This window comes from Eucalyptus grandis, chromosome 5 (assembly GCF_016545825.1).
Source record: "Eucalyptus grandis isolate ANBG69807.140 chromosome 5, ASM1654582v1, whole genome shotgun sequence".
NCBI classification, from domain to species: domain Eukaryota; kingdom Viridiplantae; phylum Streptophyta; class Magnoliopsida; order Myrtales; family Myrtaceae; genus Eucalyptus; species Eucalyptus grandis.
The window spans coordinates 51048619-51056774 of record NC_052616.1 but is presented as its reverse complement, the minus strand read 5'-3'; the positions used below and the strand labels follow the sequence as shown (position 1 = coordinate 51056774).

The 8156-nt window shown below is 40.3% G+C and overlaps 1 long non-coding RNA gene across 3 annotated transcripts; it reads left to right on the top strand.

Annotated features, from left to right (window-relative positions):
• Positions 1 to 4137: 4137 nt before the first annotated feature.
• On the top strand, positions 4138 to 7935 carry LOC120293309. Of its 3 annotated transcripts, XR_005551065.1 has the most exons (10): positions 4138 to 4248; positions 4410 to 4526; positions 4616 to 4697; positions 5000 to 5062; positions 5797 to 5881; positions 6081 to 6173; positions 6632 to 6786; positions 6863 to 6959; positions 7410 to 7487; positions 7625 to 7935. It is a non-coding gene; the product is annotated as an uncharacterized LOC120293309 (long non-coding RNA). The 3 variants fall into 3 exon arrangements; XR_005551064.1 differs by having other exon boundaries at positions 6632 to 6959; XR_005551066.1 differs by having other exon boundaries at positions 4616 to 4749; positions 6632 to 6959.
• The last annotated feature ends 221 nt before the right edge of the window (positions 7936 to 8156 follow it).

Below are 8156 nucleotides of genomic sequence, written 5' to 3'. Positions count from 1 at the left end.
CGTCAATTTCTTTTATTTTCATGGACGAAAACAATGGCAATTGCTATTATGTCTTTCTTTCCTTGAATGAGTGCAGTCCTTTATTATTCGTTTGTGTCTGTATTGAAAAATTTCTCTGCGGAGAAAATGCCTAATTCGTATTGTATGAGACCAATTGTCGCATTATCTCTATTTGAATTTTCTTATATCGATATTTATCTTTCATCTACTAACAGTGAATGACATCATGCCAAACCATCAAAACCTAATTTTTGGTAAATGAGTGTCAATTACTCTGTCTTTTTGTAATTATTCCACTAGACTACATAAAGAGTTTCTCAGATATAATGCATTTAAAAAACCATGTCTTTTTTGTTTTGAAATTGTTTTACTTCACTTCTACACGGGAAGATTAGATTTTGCTTTTCCTTTTGCTTCTAAGACTGAATCTCAGAATATGAACTCACAGAGGCTAATCGCATCAACAGTAAATGTTTTGTTATCTGCTCAAAGCCTTCATCAGATTTAGTCTCCCAAATACTTTTGTGTGGGTGGATCATTGTGTATGATGCTATGGTTCCTCATAAGTTCAGCACCTGCTCGGTTGATTTCATGACTACACTAGAGTGCACAGAACCGCCCAAATTGGACATCCTGAAGATGAGAATGAGGTTGAGGGGGCTAGGTCCGTAGATTTAGGGCACATATGACAATTTTTGTTTCTCTATTTATTTATTTTTCTATTCCTGAAACAAGTTTGGAACAAAAATTTGTTTACTAACGCAATTTCATTTTTCTATTTCTGGAATGATTTCTATTCCAAAAATAAATTTGGAGCAAAAATCAAAATCAAAATTTTTTAGCTTTTTTATTTCTAGAACTAAAATGAAAAATAAGTAATCTTCTCATTGTTCACTCTTGTCACCACACGTCGACCCTCGCCGCCCATGGGACATCGAACGCCCGTCGCCGACTGGCGAGCACCCGTTACCGGTTGTTGGCCGCAAAAGTCGGATGCTTGTTGCTGGAAGCCGAACGTTGGACGCTGGCTGCCAGATGCCCACTGCTGGCCGTCGGGCGTCGGCAACCTCGTAGAAATAGAAATTTTATTCTATTATCAAACAAATTTCTATTCAAAAATAAAATTTTTAAGTCATTATTAAATAAGTTTTTTTACTTAGAAACTCATTCAGAAATTAATTTTTATTCTAGAAATTTTATCATGCGTACTCATATGACCTTATGTTTGGTCCATTTCTGATAAAGCGGAACAAACCTTTTAGTTGGAATAATTTTTAGTATAGCTATAATTATCTTCTGCCAAAGACGAGACAACTGGCATTCATTGTCTGCGGTTTCATGAAGCTCTCTTGATGCGAGAAAATATTGGGTGGGTCTTAGCCTCCATGTAGGCTTAGGCTACGACCATTCAGAATCCGACATGTGGCTCCACGTAGGCGACGTCGTCAGAGGTTCAAAATTTGCGCGCGCCGCTCCTGGGGCCCACCCCTCTGACGCTCTCTCTCTCCTCTCTCGCCTCTGCGACCTGTCGACTCGTCCTCTCTCTCTCTCTCCCCGTTCTCCGTTCCGTTGCGGGGAGAACAAAAAACGAACCTTGTGCTTCCATTTGCTCTTCCCCTCCTCTGCTCTCCCTCCCTGTTCTCGCCGACGCTCCTCCGCACGACGCCAACGCCCCTCCCCTCCGCCTCCGCCTCCACAGGTTGCCCGCAACGCCGACGCCGACGCCCTTTCCAGTGAACCGCGACGCCGACGCCCTTTCACCTCCGCCGGTTGCCTCCATCGCCCCCGACTCTGACGCCGAAGCCCTCCGCCGGTTGCCTCCGTCCCCCGACTCCGACGCTGACGCCGACGCAGCCTCCGCCTCCGCCCCTAAACCCGACTCTAACGCCGACGCCTCTCCGCCGGTTGCCTCCGTCGCCCCCGACTCCAACGCCGACGTAACCTCCGCCTCCGCCCCTGAACCCGACTCTAACGCCGACGTCAACGCCCCTCAAGCCGGTTGCCTCCATCGCCCCCGACTCCGACGCCGACGCCCCTCTGCCTCCGCCTCCGCGAGGGACATCGACGACCTGCCGAAGAACGTGGCCAACTATCCTGTCGGTCCTTTTTGGCACGAAGGTTAGTCTCATAGAGTCGATTGCAAATCCGAGATGTGCATTTTATCTCTTCGACATGTGTTCTTACTATGTGATGTGATAGTTTGTGTCTATAGACTGATCTGTTTACACTTGGAGTGCATTATTGGTCTCATGCTGCTTTTGATAGTTGTATTTTACTTATTATCTAATCATTGTTCTTTGATGCGCTACAGTAACGTCTCGCGTTTGATGTTTATATATGGATCTTCGCGCTGATTAGTTCCTTTCCATATTGTCGAGACATTCAAGTCAGAAGACTGCGGTTATAGGCACTTCTAAATGTTTGAATGGGGGTGTTTTTTGGTTTTTCTGACAATGTTGGATTAGTTAATCGCTATTTGTTCAAATGGTGCGGATGTTTTGTCTTTTCTGTTTCTGAACGAGCGCTTGCTGTGAACTCATGCTGTCACTTTGCATTCAATTTTGTCAATCCAGTGAAACAAAGTGATAAATACAATCGACTATTTTTTTCCCTATTTGCTAAGTGCTTATCACAAAATGAAATCATTGGCTCAACAGGACCAGTAAAGCTACATTGACCAATAATTTTGATTAGAACAGTATAGAATTTTTGGTCAATTATGCATTGTGAAAGTGCAATTTGGAGGCTTTACATGCATTGTTATGATATTGGTCAGTAAACAGAAAATGCAACTCAGTACTGGGAGTTTACAAAGTTATAGAGGCATGTCGCTTGGTGGCTGATTGTTCATTTGCGAGTCCAAGTTTGACAACCAACGAAAGCTGTTTACCATTGATTATCGAGTTAAGGTAGGAGCCTGGATTTCCTGGAGAAAATGGTTCCTCAATTACTACAGACATCAGCATAAATCCTCGCCAATCATTTGCTCCATCATGCAAGAAACCAGCCCTATAATTGCCCTCGACCCAGTCTTTCTAATGCTGTGTCTGAATAATCGGACAAGAACAGGGATGGGTTTGAGTTTTGCCAAGAACGTTTCCTTCTTGCTTATTCGTCAGTTGTAATACAGTCAGAGGGAGAGAGAGGCAGGAAGAATGTGGAAAGAGAAAGCGGGTTTGGTCGCATTGCTGATAATTGTGTCGAGCTGGTGTGTATCGTCGTCCTCCTACTCCTCTTCTTCTTCTTTCAGAGGTGATCTGAGCAGAGGCAAAAGGCGCCTTTGACTTTTGGGTCGGCGTCGTCGTCGCTGGTTCTCAATCGGGTCGAGTCATCCGTTGTCTTTCCACTCCATGGCAATGTTTTCCCAACTGGGCACCTTTCTTGACCTGTCTTCAGTTCAGTCCGGCGTTTCATTTATTACTCAGAGAGAGAGAGAGAGAGAGAGAGAGAGAGGTGATGCACCTGCATTTTTGCTCCTTCAATGAATTCTTGAATGCCTGGGTGACTCTTTGCTGTGCCGTTCACGTTTAGAAAGTATGGGTCATCTCTCACATATAACTGTCTTTGGTGATATGAAAAGGTCTTTTTTCCTCCAAAAGTTCAAAAAGTTCCTACAGTTTGGCTAGTTACTACGTTGGATTGCTGTTTGATGACCTGAAGATTCATCCAATCCAATGTCATAGTGACTTATGTCTCCCTAAGTGGTAACCTAGATACTATTATCACCCCACTTAGGAATTCGTGAAGTTTCAGTATGTTGATCATCAGATTAAATCTTTCATGCCAAGGGAAAATTGCTTGGAAGATTCTATATGGTTTTCATCACATTAAAGCATCTCTTTCTCGAGGGGAAGTTGTGTTTTATCAGTTTCCATACATTTTTATTCTATATGTCATAACGATGCAGTGCTTTTCTTCTCTTTCTTGATCGCTGGGTGTTTCTCAATTGTTAACTTCATTCTCACTTTGCTTGTCATTCATTTTGTGTCCCTTTTCTGTCACACTTCGCTAATTGACTGTTCAATCTTTTGTAGCATAATGCTCCTCTCTTCATGCGATAATCAGATCTGAATATTATAAAAGCTTGTGTATTTGCCAAGACTGATGATCAAGTGAACTGCCTATGTCAGGTCATATAACACAACTGTCTTCATTGGGCAGCCACCAAAGCCTTACTTTCTTGATCCTGACACTAGTAGTGACCTCACATCGCTCCAATGTGATGCCCCTTGTGTACGATGCACCCAGGTAGATTTTATTAGTTTTCAGATGTCAAATGATTTGTTTCTCAAATCTATGAATTTTTGTTGATAATCCTAAAACTTTGCTCAGATGTTTGTTTCAAATGGTCTCATGATGTTATGCTGGGTGATAAGTGCTAATAACTTCTCATCATTTTCTTATTGCAGATGCCACATCTGCTTTATCGACCCAACAAGGACCTAGTAATCTGCAGGGACCCAATTTGCGTGTCCCTGCATTCAGGTGACTACAGATGTGACCACCCAGAGCAATGTGACTACGAGGTGGAGTATGCAGATGGTGGCTCTTCTCTTGGTGTACTTTTAAAGGATGTCGTTCATCCCAAGGATATAAACTCCTTTCTCTTTTGCAGGTCCAGAAGGTTCTAAAATTCCACCAATGGAAAAGTCTCAAAATGCTTTAACTGTTGGTCCATCATTATGACTTCAAGGATTGTTAGTACCCTTCTTCTCTTTCAAACGACCATCCCTTGGTCAAGAGAATCAAGTTACCTCCATACCTTCACTGAGATATCTCACACATTTTATGCTTTTTAAATTGCTTATCAAAAAAGAAAGCATTCAGATTTTTGGCCATTGTATGTGGTATTACTGATTTCCAGGTTTTTTTTTTTTTAATGCGTTGCAGCTCTTTTAATTTTGTAGTTTTCTTTGTGGATTTTATTTAAATTTGTTTGTAAAGCTTTTTCAGTAGAACATTCGACATTATGTTGCTCATGTTCATTCATCTTCCTCAGAAATGATGTTGGTCTACATGGAAAAGGCACTGCTATTGTCTCTGCTTCTGGATCATGAGACAGGTAAATATGTTGTATTGCATTCTATTTTAGTGTCTGTTGGAGTGTCTTTTTGCTTCTTCTTTCTTCCCTTTAAGGCGATCGGTCACATAATTTGACTTTTCTTCAATAGGAAAGACCTTAAATCTAAAAGAACATTTTTTATATTTATATTTTTGGTTTAAACACACGAAACCTTGAATAGAAGAGGTTAAGGTCTACATGTGTTGGCAATTCTTCCTTTTGGTAGTTAAGATATCACATTTGTGTAATTTAGCAAGTTTTTGATTTTTAAATTGTTTGATTCTATGAATTACTATCTGTTGAGCCTAAAGAAATTTACTCTTCATGAGTTGCTGGTCATTGTAATCGTGCTCTGAAACTAATCTGCATCTAGACTAGTTGTTCTACATCACCTATCGTTTGACCCATAGCTGGTGTAGTGTCTGTTACATGCATCAGTTGCTTATGCTTTATAATTATTCAGAGGCATCGACAAACTAGGGCAAATACCTATGTATCCTATATTTTTGGTCAAAATAGGACTTTTATATTACTGTTACTTTTTTAATACGTTGACATGCATCTATTTGCACAATCCACTGAAGTAACATCATAACATTTCTTAATGGTTTCTGAAAAGCTGTTTCATGGATTCTCATAATTCGACTCATGCATTCAAGGATCACTGAGTCATCTTAAGTTCTGCTCTAAGGTACTTAATCTGCTTTGGCCTCATGCTCTCACTCTGTTTTTAGGAATTTGTCTACCTCAGCCATTATGGAAAGAATTCCAAGCAGGTGGCCACGTCCTGTGTGGCATCCTCCATGGAAGAACTACAGGGTGAGAATTGTGGCCTAATTTTTCTGGCAGCTAGAAGAAAGTTCTTGTTTTGTTTCAGTAATAGTTATGGTGTCATGTGATAATTATACATTTGAATTTATTATACAGCTGTGTCTTGTCCATGTTATCATATCTGCAATTATTTGCTCGCTTACTTGGATTGTTATGTGTTTTGTTTTCTCCTTTTTGTATGTGCAAGGTCATAAGTGGGCATTTGGGATGGGTGAGATCTATTGCATTTGATCCTAGCAATCAATGATTCTGCACTGGCTCTGCAGATCGGACAATTGAGGTATTAAGCTTTTACAATTGTGCTTTTTGATGATTCCTGGTCTTCTTTTGTTTGTAAAATTTGCTGATCATAGATGCTCACTTTTTAGTTCTTTGGTTGCTACCATTTGCTAATTTAATTTTCTATGTACAGTTCTTTTGGTTAGTTGAACGAGATGATTTGGTTAGTTGAATGAGATGATTGTTAGAATCATTGAGTCGCCAGAAAGTTGATCACTCTTTTCTATGGCAACATTTTGTTCTAAAACTTTTTTGAAGTGGTATCCTTAATTCTAATGTTATTTCGAATTGCATGATCTCTGTGATTTAATTGTATAAAGTACAATTTGAGATGGAAATTGCTATTAAAAGTTTTGAAATAGATGAGCATTGACATTGCAGAGATGAATTCTAAGTGCCCCCAACTGCAATGCATGAGCTTAAAGCTTTGAGTCATAATTATTAAGCATTTTGTTATAGGTCAAAGTTCTCAACAAACTTGCTTCAGCTCGAGCTTCAGGAGCAGGTAGCGGCAGCAGAGTCTTGACAGATTTGGTAGAGGGTCTAGAAGAAGCAGCTGTTGCTGTAGAATTGAGGTTGAAGATCAACCAGAGTCATCTGGACTTAAAGGGAGGGTACGTGGTTTCTTGGTTTCTAGCAATGTCGTTTTCTTTTTCCTTCTCTAAGATCCTGATAGTGTAGAGGTTACAGATCTTTCCGAGACTATGGAGAGGCAGTGTTGAAGCACCTGGAGAACTCTATTGATTTAGACCCAAAGCTTCAGAAAGCTCCAGTAAATTATGAAGGAGTAAGTTTTGAATCGATGGAGTTATTCTTAGTAGATTGGACCTCATCATTTCAGCAGCTATTTATATTGTGTATTATCGTGTTCATATGCTGAGGAGACAAGTTAATGCTCTAATTCTCAATTAAAGTACATACGTTCTGAATGCTCCTGGGGATGGGAACAAGAAGGAGAGTTAAACGTCGCAATGGAGTCCATGTTGGTTCTTGATTTGTATCTACAAGAGGAGTCAAAATTATAGTCCACAATGAATTGAGCAAAATGCTGTGTGCTTACCAAAATAATATCTGAACTAGTGACCTCAGAGGAGTATTTTACTATAAAGTAAATGCAGGTCCATCATGCTATCTAGTTAATTCCTCTCTTCTTTTCTCCCTGAATAGCGCAAGACACTGGGTGAGCTTTGCATTTTGCATGTGATGCTGATCTCTAGTTTGATTGCTGCTTAAACAGGTCCGGGTATCTGGGTTTGGAGGATGGTTCCTTCTGAGGCTCTCACTTCATGATCCTGTTCTTCCTCTTAACATTGAGGTAGAGGAATCTCTTACACAAGCTACCATAAAAATGATTTTATTGGATTAAGAATTCAATTCAAAATTTACCTGCTGTAAAAAACAACTCACGATGACGCTGTAAAACTTGGACTTGCCGTGCTTGGGGCTGTTAAGGAGTTTGCAGCTTTGGATACATCCGCTTTAGACAAGTTTGTTCAAGTATCATGAGCCGATGATGCAGAGCGCTTTGGTACAAGTATCTTTCGGCACATTATACTGGCAGTTAAAGTGGGCTTTGGCGTCTACCTCTGTACAGTACGTATAATCAGTGCGTCAGTCTCTGATTCTGAGGAGGTTCATTTTTCAGATGGTTTTGGTCACAGGCACTCAAAATACTAGTTGATGGCTGTGTTTACTTTAGTTTTTACTTATGTTCCATGTATGCTACAGAGATGTTCTGATAAATAAGAAACATTCTTCGACTACAGAATTTGTCGGAGGGATGTTTGAAGTTGTGATGCAACTAGTTTTTCTCGTTTTTATAATGTTCGATCAATTTTGATTGAGTGTATCTCCTGACCATTGTTCTTTACATGGAATGCACAATTTCTGTGCTTAAATGTTGTGATGTTTCCCAAAGACATCCCACGCGTCTAATGTTTGTAATGATGAAGACTCGTATTGGACGTCCTGATGAACTAACCTA